The sequence below is a fragment of the Aricia agestis genome, chromosome 12 (genome assembly GCF_905147365.1).
Source record: "Aricia agestis chromosome 12, ilAriAges1.1, whole genome shotgun sequence".
Lineage (NCBI taxonomy): Eukaryota > Metazoa > Arthropoda > Insecta > Lepidoptera > Lycaenidae > Aricia > Aricia agestis.
Window position 1 is genome coordinate 9,251,077 of NC_056417.1, and position 22,891 is coordinate 9,273,967.

Here is a 22,891-nt window from a genome sequence, read left to right on the forward strand (position 1 = left end):
ACGCACTATAGTTTATTCGTTTAATGATAAATGTAGCTTGCAAGTTGGTTGAGCTGAAAATCATTTACGTCAAGTAAATTTTTTGTGGGTGGCTTCATTTTGATAAGACGAACAACTTTTTTATTTGCGAAAAATCTCGAATGTGGTAGCTAACAGAGATAAAAAGGATTTACTTTGAATTAATGGTCCTAAAACATGGACTGTTTTATTTGTAGGACAATATTACTCTTAAATTATATGACTATTAATGTAGCTATTAATCTATCAATGTACAAAAAATCAGCTCGTTAGGGTTCCGTTGTAGGGTTCTGTAATCAACAAAACTTGGTTGACCACTTTCAAGATTTTTCGCAGATAAAAATGTTCGTCTTATCAAAATGAAGCTACTCACAAAAAATTAGCTTGTTAATAATAAAAAAAATTGTTCTAGGGCTCCCGTACTATATATGTATTCGTGGTAAAAACTGTCACATTTCTTTCTTGAGACTTAGGCAGGCCATAGACGAACCTCATTTTGCAGTCGGTCTCGCCGCATGGCGATCTGCAATTTCCATACTAAATTCATATCCGCAATACACAGACCGCTCGATAATTGCTCGAGATGCGGTCCGTCAATGGCCGGCTTTAAAGTAACTACATACCAAATTTTATAAAATCCGTTCAATCGTTTAAGCGTGAAGAGATTACAGACAGAAAGTCTGACACACAGCCTTACTGCTACATAAAAAAAACTTACCTTAGATATAAATCTAAGGTAAGTTTTTTTTATGAAACAAACGAGCAAACGGGTCACCTGATGGAAAGCAACTTCCGTCGCCCATGGACGTGCGTTGCCGGCCTTTTAAGAGGGAATAGGGTAATAGGGGAGGGTAGGGAAGGGAATATGGTAGGGGATTGGGCCTCCGGTAAACTCACTCACTTAGCGTGAAACAGCGCTAGCGCTGTTTCACGCCGGTTCTCTGTGAGAACGTGGTATTTCTACGAGCCGGCCCATTCGTGCCAAAGCATGATTCTCTAACGTGTGAATAATAAAAAGTATAATATAATATTACAAAACTGAATACATTCTAAGTTCAGCCGAGGCATGTCAAAAGTTTTTGCCTTTATTAGACTTTTACAACGCTAAGTGTGATCAGTGATCGAATTGATTTCAACCACGAAAAGTTGAAACTTCGATATTATGATATAAAACTTAATGAATGCCGAGGGTTATTTGATTACATCGGATTAGGTAGTAAAGTTAGAGATAACGCTGTGAAGGTGGCAAATGGAGTAATAAAATAAGTTATGTTAATTCACGCTATTTTACGAGAGAAGACTTGAGGTGGAACAATTTTCATAGTAACGTAATTATACAACTTGTCTACAGGCTTACAACCATCACGAGTGATTGTGACTCTCTATTATTCATTTCGTCCTTTACTAATAAAAATAAAAAACCATAGTTACTATTCACGATAAAGTGGTGCCAATGCATATACATTTTTTACAATTTTTGTTACATTTACGTAATTTCACCCCTATAAATATCACAAAAAATATTATTATTAGGAACTAGATGACGCCCGCAACTCCGGTGCGCCAAAACTCGTTAATCGCGCGGGAACCGTACATTTTACCGAGATAAAAAGTATCCTTTGTCCTTTCCCGGGACTCAAAGTATCTCCATGCCAAATTTCAGCTAAATCGGTTCAGCGGTTCGAGCATGAAGAGGTAACAGACAGACAGACAGATAGACACACTTTCGCATTTATAATATTAGTAAAGATGTGCTTTACAATATAACGTGAATTGTCACTAAAAAAAACTGTGCAATTCCCCTTAAGCCAACTTATACGAAATATAAGTGAAAAACCGAAAGCGGCAGCATCTGGCACTCAAATAAAGGACTTTTCACACCAGCCGAGTACTAAGCCGAAGATTGGAATCGAATTAATCTTCGTCTGTGAGCATCTTGTGGTGCTTCTTATCGCGTCGTTTAGATGACATGTCAAAACACAAGTCCAAATTAGAGGCCTTTTCGCTTACAAATCTCTCTTGACAAGGGTCGCGCTGGTAATAAGAGGAACCTACCGTATTCACCTTCCCTTTTTGGAAATGTCATGCAAAATTATGTCAGTCAAAAGATTATTACATTTTGAATTAAAATCTCCAGCTGACAAACGTACACGCGAACATCTGTAATGAAAAAGTGACGACGTCTTTTTCTTTTATATTTTTGCTATTTACGCATGATTAAAATTTATTTTACGAAGATTTTTTGTAGGTTATTAAATGTAGGATATTTTTGTAGGATTTTGGTTTGTCAAAATTGCCACCGTGTTGGCAAAGCTATCTGCATCAAGCATAATTAACGTCGATCATGGACATGCCCACCCCTGGCCATGGACGAAATATTATTGATATTTTATGGGTATAATTAATCAAGATGATATTATAAACTTTTGAAGTATAATAATAACATTTAATAGAAAAAGTCACCTCACGAATATTGCACTAGGCGTTCAAATATCTTTGATTAATATATTGTCTTGATATTTTTGCCGTCAACTCCCCAATTCATACTGAAGGTACATACGCCCTATAGTGGTCCTTGGTCTTGGAGTTACGACTACTGGCCAACGTTTACAGCTCGTTACTTCGGTGCGAATTTTATCACGCCGAGGTTTGCGACGTTTTACGCGAACACGCGACTTGTCGTTTATCTTCATCACAAGACGGAAAGGTTGAAGTGCCGGTTTCAAAACGCTATTTCCATTTTATTCTGCGAATTGTGTTTTCTATTTTGATCCAAAAATCAATCTTGATTTATACAAACGAGAAACTTAAATCAGAGGTTAAGTGCTTTGATGGGTACTGTAAGCACTTAGTGATTGGTTATCTCATTGTTAATTAAATCATATCAAAGTACAGACGACCATTCCGTTCCGTTTTGAAGAAATTGTACACTACACATTTCTACTGACATTTTTTTTCTATGGAAGCTTCACATCACGTCAGTCTTTCAGTTAATTAAAAAATAAACATTACAAGACGTCATAATGTTAAATTAAGAGATTAAAAAAAACAACCCTTGATTCATAAATTTGAAGTAGATAAAACTAAATTGTTCTGCACTCAGTGGACTGACGATGATGAACTATAGCTAAGAAGTAAGAACACTCTCGATAATGTCAGCTTTAGAATAAAAAAAAACTAGATTGAAATCAGTCCAGCCGTTTGGATGCTACGAATTACGATGCCACGGACAGACACATACACACAGACAAACAGACAGACAGACACGTCAAACTTATAACACCCCTCTTTTTTGTCGGGGGTTAAAAATGCATCTCATCACATGACCTCGTCACATTAATTATTGTGAACAGATCCTTAGATAAAGACTGGAACGGAGTTTTGCGCGAATAGACTTTGAATTTTATATCATGAGTTCATGACATTCGAAATAATATTAGCAGTTATAATAGTAGGTCCAATTTCGCTGTGTAATTATGTCCTGCTTATCTTGAAGATGAGGGTCACGATGAGGGCTAATTGTTCAACGTTTTCGCTGAAATTAGCACATTATATTGTATAGTATATTATAATATTACTGCTACATCTATGTATATATTAATACGTGAGCCAAAAACTTTGTATCCCTTTTGACGAAAAATGGGGAGACGTAGGTGAATGTAATTTTGCACAGTTGTAGTTTATTTGGTGAAGGAGTGCATCGAGCTAATATTATTTTGAAATTATGCTTTTATCATAAACTTTTTTAACAAATAAAACATTACACACACTACAACACACACACTAGGAAAAATGACAGATTCTTGAGTGACAAGCCTATACATACCCTTTTATTTATGGTTGAAGTCTGTTGACAACAAGTTGACAAATTGAAAATGGATTATAGTTTTTTTTATTGAATCTTAGATACTATTAGACAATGCTTACACGGCCTGTCTGAGATCAGCTGAGTCAAATATAGGTATAAAGTCCTAATGTCGTTGAAACGGTCGAATTTCGCCCGTTGGGCGATCTCTAGTATTAAATTATTAAATGACGCCCGCAACTCCATTGCGCCAAAACTCGTTTATCGCGGCGGAGCCGTATATTTTTCCATGACAAAAAGTACCCTATGTCCTTTCCCGGGACTCAAAGTATCTCCATGCCCAGCAAAATCGGTTCAGCGGTTTGGGCGTGAAGAGGTAACAGACAGACAGAGAGGCGCACTATCGCATATTTTATAATATTATAGTATCAAGTATGAATATCAGTAGTCCAATGTAGCAGTAGGTGAGTATAATGTAATCAGGATGGTATAATATAATATATCGGCACGAATGGGCCGGCTCGAACGGAGAAATACGACGTTCTCACAGGAAACCGGCGTGAAACAGCGCTTGCGCTGTGTTTCGCCGAGTGAGTGAGTTTACCGGAGGCCCAATCCCCTACCCTATTCCCTTTCCTACCCTCCCCTATTCCCTTCCCTTCCCATCCCTACCCTCCCCTATTACCCTATTCCCTCTAAAAGGCCGGCAACGCACCTGCAGCTCTTCTGATGCTGCGAGTGTCCATGGGCGACGGAAGTTGCTTTTCATCAGGTGGCCCGTTTGCTCGTTTGCCCCCTTATTTCATAAAAAAAAAAGTTTTTTTGTGAAAATTCATTAGCAGCGTTGTGAACTTAATATAGATTTGCCTTCACCTGTTGTTTGTTGCCTTTTAATTTTTCCCGGTTCTTGCCCGTATGCTACGAGTAGGTTCAGTAATTGCTAATGTTTATTTGAAGCGCAAGATGGTATTGTTTCAAACAAAAACTATGTTTCATGCCTTCGGACTGGAGATTTCTGAGTCAGAATGATAACGGTGATGCTATTATTTAAACCTATATAGCGTATTTATGTCCTAAAATTGAAAAAAAAAAACCCAAGACGCTGATCCCGATCTAGCGGGATTTTGCATTATCCTTCTTATTTGTACTTCCCTGCTGCGAAACCCTTGTCAAGGCGGATTTGTTAACTGGGGAAAGCACAATTTAGCTTTTTATGCATTGTTGTGTCACCCGATCAAGATGTTTAGCTAAATCGTTGTGTTTATGTATAAAAAAATGAATGTAAACAGCCAACCTGTCCCGGATTATTGATAACAAAGTACGGCTATCAAACGAACATTTAATTTTTTGTGGTTGACAGGTTAGTTGAATATTATACTTACCAAATATCAGAATTCGTTCAGTTGTTTCTTCGTAAAAGAGTATTAAATACTACATTACGCACCTAGGGCAGGAAAATAATAAGAAATGTCTCAGATCACATGTAATTGTTGGCCGAGGCGAAGCCACTATTTTTCTCCTCGACGGACGCGGAAAACGGTAAGCGCAGCACGGGACGAAAGTTGACGTTTTCCGCCCGGTGGTGAGAAAACTTTATTCTTACAATAAATTGCGCATTTCTTATAGTCGTAGCTCCCATGTCTGTAATAAAATTATTTCTCCATCTTTCGCTCTAATGTAGGCTCTAATGCTATAATAATTTATGTCTTACAATCACATACAATGAGTACAGCGTTTTCGATCATCAACGGTAGACTATAAAGTTTAACCAGTATATTCCAGTTTAATCGTTTACGATCTATCCCAAAATAAGTAAGCAATATGCTACCGCTTAAGTAGACTATCAGTCAGCAACGATACCACCAATATAAACTTTATACATTAGCACAGTTATTAGTGCCAAACTTGTTTTATTTCATCTAAATCGGTATAGCAATCATGATGATGAAAGACAGACGTTTGCGTATACAATCTTTGTGTGGACTATGTTGAGTTCAAATTGAAAGTCGCATATTAGATACATCTAAAGGTGCAGAAGCTAAAAAAATTAAAGAAGTGGTGAGATTTAATCTTCTTTTTTTTATGAAATCCATCAGGTGACTCGTTTGCTCGTTTGCCCCCTGCAAACGAGCAAACGAGTCACCTGATGGAAAGGAACTTCCGCCGCCCATGGACACTCGCAGCATCAGAAGAGCTGCTGCAACTGCGTTGCCGGCCTTTTAAGAGGGAATAGGGTAATAGGGGAGGGTAGGGAAGGGAAGGGGATAGGGGAGGGTAGGGAAGGGAATAGGGTAGGGGATCGGGCCTCCGGTAAACTCACTCACTCGGCGAAACAGAGCGCAAGCGCTGTTTCAGGCCGGTTTTCTGTGAGAACTTGGTATTTTTCCGGTCGAGCCAGCCCATTCGTGCCGAAGCATGGCTCTCCCACGTATCGATATGTATCTTCTAACTTCTTATAACTAAACTACACTATAAACCAAAGACCTTTAAATCTAAAAGATCTAAAAGACCTATAATCCAAAATGATAAGTGCACCCTTAGGCATGTGTATACTCGTAGCATTTATATTAATTATAAGTCAAATAGAAATAAGAGCATAATATGAGGTATACTCATTTATTTCCAGTTGGCTCAGAATTTAAGTGTGACTTTATCTCCACTTAAACCGCACGACAGACGTCAGTTATCTCATGTAATCTTTCTGTATTTCATGTTCGGGCCGGGCACCTCTGTCCTCAAATTTAACTATCCCTCGGGTACGTTTGGGTTCGTAGAGATAAAAGTGGTCTTTATGTTAATCCACGGTATAAACTATAAGAGGACCGTAAATTCCCAACTTTTTCCTCACGCGGAAAAGTTATTGTTTAGGAAGTTGTGAAAAATTAATTACGATGAAACCGTTGTATTTCTGTGTGTATTATTCCATATACTTAAATAAAAATCGGCCAAGTGCGAGTCGGACTCGCGCACGTAGGGTTCCGTACCGTTATAGAATATAGAGCGAAAGTAAGCAAAAATTGTGTTTTTTGTATGGGAGCCCCCTTAGAAATTATTTTATTTTAATATTATTATTAAATAATAAAGTACAAATATAATTAAGGATGCTGTGAAAATTTAAGTGCCTAGCAGCAAAGACTTCTATTTAAACTGATGCCTAGCAGTTGCCAAAAATAGCAAAAAAGGCCAAAAAAATTACATTTGTGGTATAGAGCCCCCTTAAATATTTATTTTATTTTATTTTTAGTATTTGTTGCTATAGCGGCACTAGAAATACATAATCTGTGAAAATTTCAGAAGTCTAGCTATAGCGATTCTTGGGATACAGCCTGGAGACAGACAGACAGACAACGCTGGTCTGTCTGTCGGTAGGGCGTGCAGAGGTAACAAACATTCTCTTTTCTATTTTCTTAGTTCTTTTCTTTTCAATTTTGACGCAGTCGTGTCGGGCGTTTCTAGCTATAGATGAGAAATAATAAGATAAAATTGTTTAAAAATAAGTTTTTAACCATAAAATATTTTTGAGCACGGCTTTATATTTCACATTGGCTACTGGTAGTTTAAAATGTAGGCACGTTTGACCTGAGCTGAAGCCAAGCCAGTGAGGTATGAAATAGTAATAGATGATTTAGCTCCGCCCGGCTGCTTCGCCAATATTTAGTTTAAATGACTTGGCGGAAAAAATCATACAACATTACCTTCTGGCTAAAATCACAGTCTGTCCACGTACAGACTATTACGGGCGAAGCTCTACAAGATGACTTGAGTTTATGGAAACACGAGAGAACCATCTATAATATTGATAATAAAAATAATTAATAATAATTAATTGCATTGTCTTAACTTAGACGATATTTAGTTTTAGGTACTGCTGAACTAATTAAGATGAAAACTAGACACAAAACAGTTTTTATCTCAGCAAAAAATCTGCTAGAAAGAAATAGCTGGCAATATCTAAACATAGATGAGTTACAGGTATAGTCTGGGTGTAGCAGTAAAGAGAAATACTGAAATACCTAGATTAGCTTACACAAACGCGCTAGGTTTGAATTTCCGTTCTCATTTCCCGCCGCTCATGCAAGTGTAATTTATAGTTTTACACATATTAAACTATTCCAAAAATAAGGTGAAACTATTTTTCACTTCTCAACTAATATTTGACGTGTATGTATGTGTGCGCTTGCAGAACTGTCACACAAAACAGTTGCACAACGAAGTAGGAGGTTAATAGACAGGACTCGGAAAAGCTATTCATGTCTGATGTCATAAACGGAAAAATAATATTATTATATTGCATTGCTTAACTAACTACTCGTTTACACGAATCGTTCGTTGAGCATCAGTTCGTTTATGGCTAGTACACTTGTTGCGATTATAATAACTATCCTTTGATCTTTACCGAGACTCAAAGTATCTTCCTACCAAATGTCATTAAAATCGGGCTAGTTCAGCCACATCTGTTCATGTTCCTATATCTGTGGTATTTCCATATGCCGCAGGTGCGCATCTTGACTCTTTGTTAGCGAATAATATGAAATTTTCAACTTTTATAACTAGCGTCCTGCATATTGTTTGAACATTCGCCGAATGTTAGTTTTACTTTTGTATTTCAAACTTCAGTATAAAGTAAATTACGTTTGGCGTTTCTCCGTTTCGGAAAATGTTACTTTTTGGTCAAAGATTTTCTTGGGTACCAGTTCCGCATTTTTGAGATAACAGAGCACCCAGCTTTTTTAAATGCCTTTAGAATGGAGAATTGAGGGGCTGCTATAACTAACGTAATGCCAAATACTAAGTAAAGTGCATTGGTCACACTCATACCTTTGTGCCATTAAGGTGCTCCCTCCCCGGAGCATTCACTTGTAATAATATAATAATAATAATATCTATGGACGCTTCACACCACGTCAGTCTGGCCCTGTGGTGAGTACCTGAAGGACTTGTGTTACAGGTACCAGACAACGGAAATATATTTAATACTTTTATACTATACATATATTTAAGATTTTTATTATATGATACACATATTTAATACACATCCATGACCCAGGAACTTTGAAAACTTTTTGTTCCGTCGGCGGGACTCGAACCCGCGACCCCCGGCTTGAGCTACCAACGCGCTCACCACTGAGCCACAGAGGTCGTCAGATGTAATGTAACTTTATAGATTCGACTTTGAGCATGACATTACAGTACTATCTCCCTAACTGACGAGCATTCGCGTGTAATGTAACATTTGAGCAATCCATAGCAAGCTGACTTCACTGTCACTTCATATTACACAAAGTGCGCATTGTAATGCTCGGTTCTCCTCCCTCAATGATGCTCAACTTTGTAACGTTACATTACAAGCGAATGCTCCCGGTGCATTAAATCATACGAAGTAAATAATTTTTGAGCAAGTTGATTTTTGTGGTGCTATAATATAATATTTTGCCTGAACTTGCTGTAAATGCTTTGTCTCATGTCTGTCACCTATAAAGGTACATGCATAAGTTCTTGTTGACTATTTCTGGTTTTATTGTCTGTAATGTTTGGTGTCCTTAAAAAATAAATATGAACACCAATGAATGAACCAACCAAGAAACAAATCTTAACATATTCTTAGGAAATCCTCTTGTCATTTTACTCATCATATTCGCGTACACGCCTATAAAATCCTAAACATATTTGAGGTTGAACGTCTGTAATACGCCCATATTTTGACACGTACACAAAGAGGTTACCTGCAGAAGGTTACAAATAAGTATGACGATTAATCATTGTAAGATGTTTACCCTTATCCCACGTCACTCCAGAGAATTATCTCGCCCAAGATAAATAGAAATTCTCGTCAGCAATTGAAGACGTGAGTTGAAGAACCACATAACTAACATTTTATAACATAAGAACAATTATTACTAATATTTCCTTATAATTTGATCAAACCTTGTAACTTATCTACTTCGTTATCTGGTAATGCATCTGGCTACACATAAAATCCAAAGTTTTTTTTTATTTCAAACCATTTTTCCGGCTCTAAAGCCTCCATTTATGCAAAAAACGGCAATTTTTCGTTGTTATTTACCCGCTTCGTCCGCTAATGACTTCAATTCACTAGTACTGTGACGCTTCTCAGAAATCTTCAGCTGTTTCATTGGCTTTGTCTGGAAATAAATTGGCGTGCTATCGATCAAAGTTAAGTTTACTTTGATTCCAGCGAGATTGTCGCTTAAGTTAATTAATATGTTTTGTTCAATTTGATTGAGTTCTACATACGTACTCATGCTCGCACTAACTACATCATACTATGTATTTTGTCGTGCATTAATGTTTGTAAGACCTCCGTGGTTAAAGGCTGCACTCTAAGTAGAACCTTCGATTTTCGTGTTGGAAGTACGAAGATGCTGTAACCAACTTTGGTTAGATCAATGAAGCTCATCACTTAATAATGATTGTCTGATAAACAAGATGATCGTTTTTATCGATATCGTAGGGGCATTTAAAATGACCGTTATGTGCCTAATTACACGCCAGTCGTTTCATTATTCGTGTGACTAGTTTAAGAGAGTGCAGGAAGAAAGAATGTCTTTATAATAGGCGATAATTATGACTATAAGCCCGGCCGCACATTATCCGAAATTTCTGATCAGAAAAATTCGGACGCCCGCTGGAACGCACTCTGTTCATACATTTTGTCGTGGACCCCGTATAGGTACTATCAGAATTCTGAAGTGTCAAAATGTGTGAGCGGGGCGGAGCGTCCGAATTTTTCTTATTATATTCGGATAATGAGCGGCCGGGCTAAAATTATGTGCCATTTTGATAGTCTATTTTAAGAAACTAGCTAGCGTCAACGGAACCTGTCTAAGGAGCTGTTCATACGTCATTTGTAGATTGCAGCGAAGACACTTTGACGTAGGAATCTTACGTCAGTGTCCTCGAACACAATAAAGAATTCATGGTTACGAAGCCCCGGACTAAAAATATTTGCCTATACAATACAGTATTTGAATATTGAAAATGTATTTTTTACAATCATTATATCAATTCTGAACGAGCTCATAAGCATTATTAATTTGTAGAAAAATAAACAATATAAATAGGTATATGAAAAAGAGATTCCCAAACATCTTTATTTCGAAGACCCTTTTCAAAATTTGGTAGGTCGATGGACACCTGCAGTAACCCCCAGTATTTTAGGGTGGGGTCCCTACAAGGCTAATCTATGAAACTTGCTATTGTTTTTAGTAATAATTGCTTTGCTGCTTAAAAACAACTATAGCAAAAAGCACAGACATAAATCAAGATAAATACCGCATGTCCCGCGAAGTGACATACACATACGGTTTTTATCTTGATCGATGTCTGTGGCAAAAAGTGTCGTTACAACTTTTTGGTCTTAATTTTTTCCATCTTCACAACGCACGATAAGGAACTTCGTTCCGATATTACCTGTATTTTTGATAATTGGAAGAGTAATCAAGCCAATGCAAACCAAATTAATTTTCATGGACCCCCGTTTATGATTGTGAATCTTCATTTTTTTCAACGTAGACCCCTGTAGAGCCTCGCTTGGACCCCTGGGGGATCCACCTAGTCTACTTTGGGAATAACAGCTATAAAACATAATATTAAATATCGCCGAGGGATTCAGATTACTAGTAAATGTCTGGCAAAAGTAATTTGTTGTGAATAGATTCATGTTTGAATGAGTTTTAATCAAATTCTCCTCGCAATAGTTAGCTGGTTCGTTCAAATCGCTGTATCGAATATTGATAGAGATTTTTTCAATGAGTTTTACAGGAATAACTTTTCAATGGATGCGCGTTCGCACTTGGCTACATGCTACGTGGTAGAAGGTCTACCCATCGCCAAGTCGCATTGCGTTTATTTTTCTAATAAATTGATCTTTTGGAAGGATCTCTAGGAATCAACTTATCTGATTGTACATAGCCTATGTACAATCAGATAAGTTGATTCCTAGGCAGATGGGGGACCTACGTTGCTTGGTCGAGCTCGAGCTACGCCAAACCCAGCTACAATTGACATTAAATTGTCATAGCCCGACCAAAGGACGTTGGTCTGTCAATAGGCATGACGAAATTTTTTTTCTTGTTGGTAAGTGAAGGACCATTCAAAAATAGGAATATCGGTGAAAAAATTACTTTGATAGCTTAAAAACTCTCCAAGATATTCATACAAAATGTTACCTAACTGTGACGTCACGCTTAGGTAGTTTGTTCGATAGCTATGTTAAATATTGCGTTTATGAAAGTGGTTTCATAAGATTTTGTTTATAAATTGTATAACTTATCGAATGGTATACAAAAATTATGGTATTATATAAAAAAATCGACTTGACTATCCAACTTTGAAGGCTCACAACAAAAAAATACATAAGTTATGAAGCTGAAATTTTGGAAATACTTATATTTTATCGCTATGTCTTTATTTTATTTTAAAAATCAGCTAATCTTTGACCTTGTCGTCATCTCTATTGCCTAGGAATCAATTTCCTCGATGGTACATTAGAAGAAATTGATTCATACACATATTATTATGGCAGACCTGTGTACTGTATAGGTCTGCTATCTGCGCTGCGCATTTGGCTGGGTTATTATATTATGTCAAGTTTGTGTGTCGTGGGTAGGGCTGGGCTAGATTGACTTTGATGTTACGTCATCTGCCTATGAGTCTGTCACCTGCCTATCTCTGTTGCCACATGTCTTCTGCTATTTTTTATTATTGCTTTATGTACTATCATGTAACTGATATAAAGTTCAATTATAATATATTTTGTTTCTACTTAGGTACCTACTATCGTATTTTGAAAGAATTAAATATTCGTCGGAATTTGTTGCGTAAATAGCATGCATCATAGTTTTAGTTGCGGTCTTAAGAAGGGGTCACAAGGACATGGGGGTCACGAATCGTAGGAGGTCATGATTAGGCCCCCTATCCCCGTCAGTAGCTGAGTATGTAAGCTGTAGTCTGTACCCAGGCACTGCGTAGCCAAGCTGTTTTTGACGCATATTGTGCGGCGAACTCCCAAAATTGCTTTTCGTGACGATAAATATTTTAATCCGATTGGTGGTCCGTAACCAATTAATTGTGGCTTAAATTTTATTCGAGAGTCCCGGCCCTGCGTAATTTTTATTTATTCTACGGGAGCTGATATGTTAATTCTTATTTACCTCGGGGCAATTAAAGTTCTTAACTGTATATGCATTATGCATTTTATAGATTTTCGGCAATATTTCGTACAGAACCGTGTAAGGCTGCATTTTTTTTTAAATTATGAAATAAGGGGGCAAACGAGCAAACGGGTCACCTGATGGAAAGCAACTTCGTCGCCCATGGACACTCGCAGCATCAGAAGAGCTGCAGGTGCGTTGCCGGCCTTTTAAGAGGGAAGAGGGTAATAGGGAAGGGTAGGGATGGGAAGGGAAGGGAATAGGGGAGGGTAGGAAAGGGAATAGGGTAGGGGATTGGGCCTCCGGTAAACTCACTCACTCGGCGAAACACAGCGCAAGCGCTGTTTCACGCCGGTTTTCTGTGAGAACGTGGTATTTCTCCGGTCGAGCCGGCCCATTCGTGCCGAAGCATGGCTCTCCCACGTTAAAATTCCCACTGGAGCTACGTTGCGAGGAATGTGTTTTTGAGAACCAATAGAATCGCTGCGCTTAGCGAGGTCAGGCAATGAAACGATTCTATTGGTTCTCAAAAACACATTCCTAGCAACACAGCTCCGGTGGAAACGCACGCTTAGGCTGGATTTATACAGGTACGTCCGCACGAAAGGGCGGTTTGGCCGCTACCCTGCGAGATCATAAGCAAATAGTATGTGACGATTTATTTTAATAGCGGCGCAGTCGCGTTGTCATTTACATACAATTGCTTGTGATGGAGACTTGTCAATGGAAACCGTTTTACGGTAATTCATCGGTTTGGGGAACAAGGCGATCAACCATGATAATATCACCATGAAAGCGAAGCTGACTATATCCACGAACAGCCGAACACGTTCGCAGTTGCTCTAATGGTCCATCATTGGCCAACGAGGGACCATCGCACCGGAGTACGAAATAATTTTCCCTAACAGAACACTTTTTAATTTTCAAAGTTATTTGGCAAGCTATTCCACAGCTATCGAGAACGGCCACGGCTACCTATCAGATTTTAATTTCAAACTTCATATTTCTTACTCGCAGTTTGAAAGTTTTTAGCTACCAGTAAAGTCTAGGTGCTATTGAGTTTTGTGAGGCGGGAATAAAAAGAAACCTAATTAATAATTATGTGCATAAAATACAATAATCTTAGAAATTACCATCCAAGAAATTTATTTACAGATTGCGGATATACATACGTCATATGGTCGGGTTATGTCGATTTTAGCTCGATTTATGTGTTTTCCGAATAAATAATAAATAGCGACGCGGCCGCGGCTCTAAATTAATCGTCGCATACAATTGCTTGTTATCTCTTTGTGTAGCGGCCAAATAGCTCTGTCGCGAGGGCGCATATAAAGTCCTAGTCGTGATCTGTCAGCTAGTTTTGGTACAAGGCAACCAAATTACGTAGGTCATGTGCCAATCGACTTCCCTGAAATTACATAATTAATTTTATTTTATTTTAAAGGAAAACTTACAGCTAGTAAAAAGGTAGGATTCAAAAGTAACAATACAAATGCCAATTAAAGTTTTCGCGACTAGATATTTGTTTAGATTGTACATAAATTTGGTTGACGTCAAATTGACGCACTGTGGTGAATTAAAAAAAAAAAAAGACAGCAATAAAAATTATAGCATATCCTTGGATCGTCAGTATCAGTAATGTGCAAATTATTATCATAAACTAAATTAGTTTGTATCAGTAGTATTAAAGAAATGGTCTGTTAACACTTTTAGTACATACGACACAATTATACATAATGTAGGCCTAGTTATTATTAGCTCCTATTCAGTGGTGACATCAAAAATCAATGGCGTCATATCAAAGAGCCTAAGCGCAATGCAGTGTTGCAGTCACGGGGATGGGAAAATTAATTGCTTGTGAACTGTGAGCGTATAACGCGTTGACGCCATCGACTGTACCGTCGCAGAAATATTCACTTTATAACTTTTGGACTTTATTTCCATAGAAACAAGATAGAAAAACTGTATCGAATCTGTCGCAGAACGCACATCGGCGTGTCGATGAACAAAATAATATGAATGTGACTGTTTATTTCCCTTTCAACTGCTGAATGGATTTGATCGAATACAAATTATAGTTGATATCGATATCCTTTATTTGTTCAGAATGTCACAAAACAAAGTGATATTAATAATATGGACTTTAGAGTTTAGGGTATGTACCATATAATTATTATGTGTGTGTAGTATCTATACATATTATACAAAGTAGCTTTTTTCCCTTATGTCCCTTTGTTCCCTTTTAATCTTTAAACCTACGCAACGGATTTTGATGATTCTTTCAGTGTTAGATAGCCCATTTATCGAAGAAGGCCATAGGCCATATTTTATCACGCTAAGACGATTAGGAGCGAAGAAATAGAGAAAAATGTGGAAAAAACGGGGAAAATTATTTGAAAGGGCTAACTTGAACGCGCTAATCTCAGGAACTACTGGTCCGATTTGAAAAATTATTTCAGTATTAGATAGCCCATATATTGAGGAAGGCTATAGGCTATATTTTATCACGCTAAGACTAATAGGAGAATGTGGAAAAAAACGGGGGAAATTATTTGAATGGGCTTATCTTGCGAACTACTGGAGCAATTTTTATGTTATTTGGCACAGATAAGTTGTAGACTACGTGATCATAGGCTATCGATTTTAATCATTTTTTCAGTGGCTATATTTTTTATACCCGTGCGACGCCGGGGCGGGTCGCTAGTATTATAATATATACCTATATTATAAACGTTACTACAAAATTAGCCTACTTTTTTTCAATATACAGTCATTAAAAATGGAGCAACTCTTACAGCGCTGTGAGAGTTGCTTTATTTTTAATGATTGTATGGGTAAATGTATGACGTTGGAGTGTTTCTCATAGAAACATTGAAGTTGAAAGGAACTTTTTCGGCGCTACTGTATTATCACTTTGTTTTTTTACAATCCGTACTTATGTTAAATTATTTGGTAAATTAGCCAAGTTATATAAGTGTGAATAGCGAACATTACTTATCTTAGCGCGGCAATAAGTCCGAGAAGCTAGTGGAAGACATAAAATTATACAACAGCGAATAGAAACGCCAATAAAAAGCAAGAATATCGTTTCCGTCTGTTTGTAGAGGAATACCCCATTAATCCAGTTCCTTTACCGCGAACTTAGAGCGAGCTTGATTATATTTTAAAATGGAAATCTTAATAGCGACACTCGTTAGGTAACTGAAGTCGGGTAATGACTGGCTGCTGCAATTACATTTGTTTTTATACCCGCTCTCGACAGTTTCATTGTAATGTAATTAAAATGTAAAGCGCTCGTACTACCTTCGAATTAGCTCTTAGAGCCTTTTCACTCCTTTCTGTAACCGGCGGCTACCCGGCGGCGGCTACCCGGCTAAAAAAAGAATAATACTAGATGACACACGCAACTACTTTGCGCCAAAAACTAGTTTATCCCGGAAACCGTACATTTTCCGGGATAAAAAGTGTATTTTATGTCTATGTCTTTTCCTGGGACTAAAAGTATCCCCATACCAAATTTCAGCAAAATCGGTTCAGTAGTTTTGGCGCGAAGAGGTAACAGACAGCAAGACAGAGAGACACACTTTTGCTATAATAACACAGAAGAAAGAAAGAGAGAAACTTTATTTGGTAAAATAATTATACATTTTAAAAGAAGAAATAAAACATTTGAAAACCGTATCTACCAAATTGGTGCTTACTCAGCATGTGTTGCGACGTTATTAGGAATGAATATGTATGCATTTATGATGTACCGGCTCTTTCATATATTTCGGCTACTCAGCAGCGGCTACCCAGTTACCGAAATCGAGAAGGAGACGCATATGCTCAAAAGGTTATTAGATCTAGTGTAGGTACCAAAAGCGAATCAAAATTATTTTGTGTGAATTGATTTTATTTATAACGCATTTTTTTCACATGATGTAACAGATGCAAATATTTTATTGTGGCACTCCACATGGCTATTTGTATTTGCGTATTTTATGTATTTGCCAAACAACCGCCATGTGCAGATGGTAATTTTGACAAAGTATTGGCCTTATTTGCCTATTTGACAAATATGACCAATACCAAATACACGTACGGCCTTACCTTTACGGCCCCGTACACCTTTGTCGGTTTTTGACGCATATGAAAAGAGTCAAATAGGCAAGTAAACAAAATCAAGTAAAAGTTTGGTATTTGACGTCCATGTGTGGAAGGCCGTATTTGCCTTTATTTGCTTGTTTGTGTATACGTCAATAATTTTGCCAAATGCAACAAATAGCCAATGGCAAATACCAATAGCCATGTGAAGTGCCACCATTACATAAAGTTTATTCTTTATTCTTGTTATATATATTATCACTGTTGCTCTAAAAACAACAAAGATAATTTGTGAAAAATATTGTATGTTGATCTTAAGTATACAAAATTTGTCACACATCATAGTTATAGTTCCATATATTTACATTATCTAGTATTATCCATTAATTTTAAAATAAAAGAAACATCATTAACGTAGAAAAAACCAGCAAGCGACTAAATTGGATGCACTAAAGTAAGAGTAAACGAAAGATTTATATTTCAATCTTTAGAGTCTTAAAGGTGCGTAAATAAGAAAATTGCTGGCCGGCGAATAAAAAGCGGAACCTTTCATACAATAACGAGTGGCGAAGAGTTTTCCAGTTTATTAGGTCGTTAGGATATAATTTCATCTTCTGTTTATGATGCTGTAAAAAGTTCCAGCGTTTATACAACCACTGTCAATTACCGTATTTCGGTTCAATTTTAAATGTCTTCAATTTAAGCCTTTCTTAGAACTTCGCGTTGGTTGTTCGCGCGTTCTGGTTGGCTTACAACAATCAATACTAATATTATAAAATATGTTAAAGTGTGTCTGTCTGTCTGTCTGTTACCTCTTTACGCTTAAACGACTGAATCGTTTTTTTTATGAAATAAGGGGGCAAACGAGCAAACGGATCACCTGATGGAAAGCAACTTCCGTCGCCCATGGACACTCGCAGCATCAGAAGAGCTGCAAGTGCGTTGCCTTTTAAGAGGGAATAGGGTAATAGGGGAGGGTAGAGAAGGCAAGGGAATAGGGGAGAGTAGGGAAGGGAATAGGATAGGGGATTGGGCCTCCGGTAAACTCACTCACTCGGTGAAACACAGCGCAAGGGCTGTTTCACGCCGGTTTTCTGTGAGAACGTAGTATTTCTCCGGTTGAGCCGGCCGATTCGTGCCGAAGCATGGCTCTCCCACGTTCTAAATTGTTTAGGTGAAATTTAGTATGGATTTAATTTGAGTCCCGGAAGAAGTCATATTATGTCATATTAAGATTAGTTTATCATACCCTAAAACATAATAAAATTCAATTTTTATGACCCTCAAACATAATATTAAGTATATTTTATCTTTTTAGGGTTTCGTATCCAAAGGGTAAAAACGACACCCACTGTCCAGGCTGTATCTCAAGAACCGCTACAGGTAGACTTCTGAAATTGTCATAGATTGTGTGTTTCTGATGCCGCTATAACAATAAATACTAAAATCAAAATAAAATTAATATTTAAGGGGGGCTCCCATATAACAAACGTGATTTTTTGGCCTTTTTTGCTCGATACCAATAATGGCAACAGATAGACACTTTAAATTTTCACAAAATCTTTAATTATATGACGTGTACTTTAATAACTAATAATAATATTAAAATAATATAAAAAATTAAGGAGGTCCCATACAAACACAATTTTTGGCCTATTTTTGCTCTATAGCGGTACGGAATCCTTCGTGCGCGAGCCCGACTCGCACTTGGCCGATTATTTGATAAGACTTAACCAATTTCCTCCTTATGGCGTAGTCGGATAACATATTTGAAAAAGTGACACTACTTTTTAAATTCAGTATACTGAATTTAAAAAGTTGTTAAACCTCATACGATATATTAGGCTTCCGAATAGAATAACAAAGAATCGGCAACAATAACATAAAATAAAAGGTTTGTTGTAAAGTTACAAGGATTCGCAAACTCGACTTTGTAACTTTTATTATTCACATAATAGAATTGACTTATAATTTTCCCGATGTGTTCTCAATAAAGTTTGACTGAATATTTAAAAGTATAATAAAAAAGTTACCATGTTCAACTAAGGGTAAGTGATTTAATGATTTTACCTAACATAACCTACAATCTATTTTTTAATTTATAAAATAATATGTGTGTTAAGATTTCATATTATATTGTATTCTGAGGCATCGGAACATGACGTGTAAACTAAGGTTTAAAGTTTGTATAAGAGCAAATCATAGGCAGATGGAAAACCTACGTTACATGGTCACATTCCGTCAAGTTTTTAGTCATGATCTATTTGCTATAGGTTCTATCGCAAAATACTTTCATGGTATCACATACCATGAAAGTATTTTGGTTGGGGTATTATTCACTACACATTACATTACTGGTATTACTGGTACAGTTATTCTTGAACAAAAAAGGTGCGAAATAAACGATAAAAACGTCGACATTTTTTCACGTCGTGTTCAGTTACCGCTGGTGTATTTTGTATAACATTAAGGGTATAATATTTAAACCTTTTTAGTGACATTTTATCCCCTTGGTAACTGGATATCCGTGAGGAGTTTACGCCTGGGATGAGAGGATCCGTTTGAAGCTTTGTCATTGTTTGCCTAAGGTCCATCAACAAGACGCCATCATCACAGCTGACATCAACTGACCAGGGCCTGTATTTTGAGTTTTGACATATACATTTGGACATGATAATGTGACATGGTTCTCCAAAGATCTTGTGGCATTTGTTGACTTTTCATCATAAAGTTAATATAGCTAGGTAGGTATATTAACTTTATGCTTTTCATGGAGGCGTAAGTGTCTCAATTTAGTATGCAACCACTGTCTACAAAGTGACATTGTATAATGGATGTCTCAAAATACCTTTGTTGTTACTTATTTTACGAATAGACTAGACTAGAGAGACTGGAGTATATTAGCAGACATTTAATGGTAGGCTATCACTTTGAACAATTGAACCCTTAGTATAATTCATCTACATTTGGTATTTAATATTATGTATTAAAATCTAAAAATATTTATGACATATTCTCTGGTTCTCTTGTCTCGTCTAAAAAGACTCGGAGATCTTCGGCTAGGGTAATTACTGTTTTTTTTGTAAGTAACTCTAACTCTAACTAAATATGTGTTTAAAATTTGTAATTCGTATGTAGTTAGTTGACACAATTTCTATTTGTTTATTATGTGCACGTGTCACTCCTTAGAGAGATACATTATCTGGTATTATTCATTTTATACTGTATTATTAAGGCTACATGTATTGTGATTTGTGAATTGTACCTTGTTTTGTGAACCTAATTAAAAAAATATATACGTGTGGCATTCGCGTAAAACTTAGCACTTATTATCAACTTAAGCAATTATAAATCGCATACGTCGCACGCATACAAACACCGCGCCGAAGTCTAACAACGCTGGAGTGGGTGTGTTAGGCTTTTTTCGATACGGAATTGCTTGATTTGGTCGCCACGCTTAAAGCCTAAATAAACTAAAAAGTAACCTTATATTGTTGTGATCCATATAATTAATATATTCTTCTCGTCAGCTATTATCTATTGAAAATGACATTTCTCGAAAACACATAATGATATTAGTTTATTAGGAATGCTTGGAGCTGTATTCTGTGTACGACAAAGCTGGTTTAATAACTTGTCATCCTCAGGGCGGTGAGGTAAGGGTCAAAATGTTATTGAATATTGATCCAGCATGTGTAAACTACTTTTATACGTAGTTCCAGTGAAAATTAATTTCGTGTCGGTACTAAAATGTGACTTATAGTAGTCGTTAACTGTGTATATACATATAATTTTGCATCGTGATTCGTGGCTACGTTTGGCACTTTTTAGGGTTCCGTATCCAAAGGGTAAGAAACGGGACCCTATTACTAATACTTCTGTCCGTCAGTCTGTCTGTCTCCAGGCTGTATCTCCAGAACCGCTATAGCTAGACTTCTGTTATTTTCACAGATTGCGTATATCTGTTGCCGCTATAACAACAAATATTAAAAACAAAATACATTCAACATTTAAGAGGGGATCCCATACAACAACATATTTTTTCCCCATTTTTGTTCTATTATAGTACGGATTAGCTAAGAGCGACTCCAACTCGCTCTTGGCCGATATTATTTATTACATTATCATATTATAAACAAAATCTCTTCTTACACAACAGTTAGGTCTTATTACAATACAAAGCATGTAAAGCCTCTAGCCTTAGAATAACTAGGTTGTATCGTGTATGTCACCAATTACCATACCAAATGACTCCCGCATATTTTGCATCAAAATCCACTAAAATCATACAAACATTCCCATTCATATAAAGTGCCAAGCCGCGCCCAATACCTAAGTTTGAACATAGTTATTTTATTACCGGCGTCCGTGCTCTGTGTAAGAACGAGGCTATTCTGTAGGCCAATGACAATGATTTCATACCGAACGAGAGCTGAATTTTGAAATAGAAAATTTGTGTAAAGTAGACATTGGAACGTATAAATTAATTCGCTCTGACCCAGTGTTAATATTCCGAACACTCGGAAACTTCTCGACCGCTTGCGAAATACTCGAATTTATTAATTCTAGCCCCTCGTATAGGAACGGCTTACCGACTTGTATGTAGGCTTAATAATTTAACATGATCCCTCACGTTTGTTCAAAGTTTGCACGAGTACAGATTAGCGAAAACTAACACGGATAAATTGTGTTTTCTTATAATTTCCAAGACGTTTCGAAGATCGACTCATTGTCATGCATTTGCCCCGTCTATGTCTAGATTTATATCCGTCCGCTCGAACGCGCGGCTTGGCGGCTACACCGAGTCGATACAAGATTAGAAGCAAATGTATGTAACGATTTATTTAAGTAGCAGTGCGGTTGCGCTGTCATTTACATAATATCTAAGATCTAATCTAAAATAAAACAAGCTAAAAGTCCAGCTTTGTGAGGGCTCATGTCGTCACACCTTGACTGACTGATGATTACACATCTACATATAAAAAGCCTTGACTGACCGATGAAAACACATCTACATAATATTATAAATAAAAAATACTATGTTAAAGCACAAATCAATAGGCGTGATAGTTTTTCCGTAAAGTGTATTACAAAATACTACTACTGAGCCTAAGTATCAATGGTACGCATTACTGCATCCATCTCCGTAATTAACGAGATTTAATTAAACTTTAATACGCGAGCATTAACTAAGCTAGAAGCTATTATTAGTATCACTAGAAAGTTAGCATCAGTAATAGGTACATCGTATGTAGCGAGCGGAGTTCCCAAGTTAGTTATCCCGCTTAGAGTTGGTGTCACTTAAGGAGCTCTGAAAATAGTTCCACGCGGTTTTATATTAAGAAATCTCCAGACTCTGAGTTACAGCCATGAGCTAAATTAAACACGTGCTGTTACACTAGCTTTCGAGTTAAAATACCAGCTTTTTTAAAGATTTGGTTGGATTTGGTTAGGGCTGTCGCCGACTACTACCAGAGTAGAAGAAAGTAATTATCTTATGAGATCGCATTGACGTAATTTAGTAAAGCCGGTCTGCGGATTTAAAGTAACTTTTTACTAAATAAAAATACTTAAAAGATATTATGCATTTTTCATAATAATGATCTAAATATTATGTTGGAACATTTTTTAGAAAGAGTCTTGTGTATTAAAATAATATTTACTTTTACAACAAAATAACGTTGTAATCATAGAGCATTTTTAAAGAAAATCCTAATTTATTAGTACAAATGGCGCAACGGAAAAGATTTTAGCTAAAAATACGCCATTCCAAAGAGTTTCCATTTCCTGAGCAGCAGGTGTCTCTCGC

At 36.9% G+C, this 22,891-nt stretch overlaps 1 long non-coding RNA gene across 1 annotated transcript; it reads right to left on the reverse strand.

Moving 5' to 3' along the window:
- Positions 1 to 737: 737 nt before the first annotated feature.
- LOC121732819 lies at positions 738 to 17,317 on the reverse strand. The gene is made up of 4 exons (XR_006036441.1): positions 17,105 to 17,317; positions 16,329 to 16,334; positions 10,075 to 10,081; positions 738 to 749 (listed from the first exon to the last, which is right to left on the reverse strand). It is a non-coding gene; the product is annotated as an uncharacterized LOC121732819 (long non-coding RNA).
- Positions 17,318 to 22,891: the final 5,574 nt, after the last annotated feature.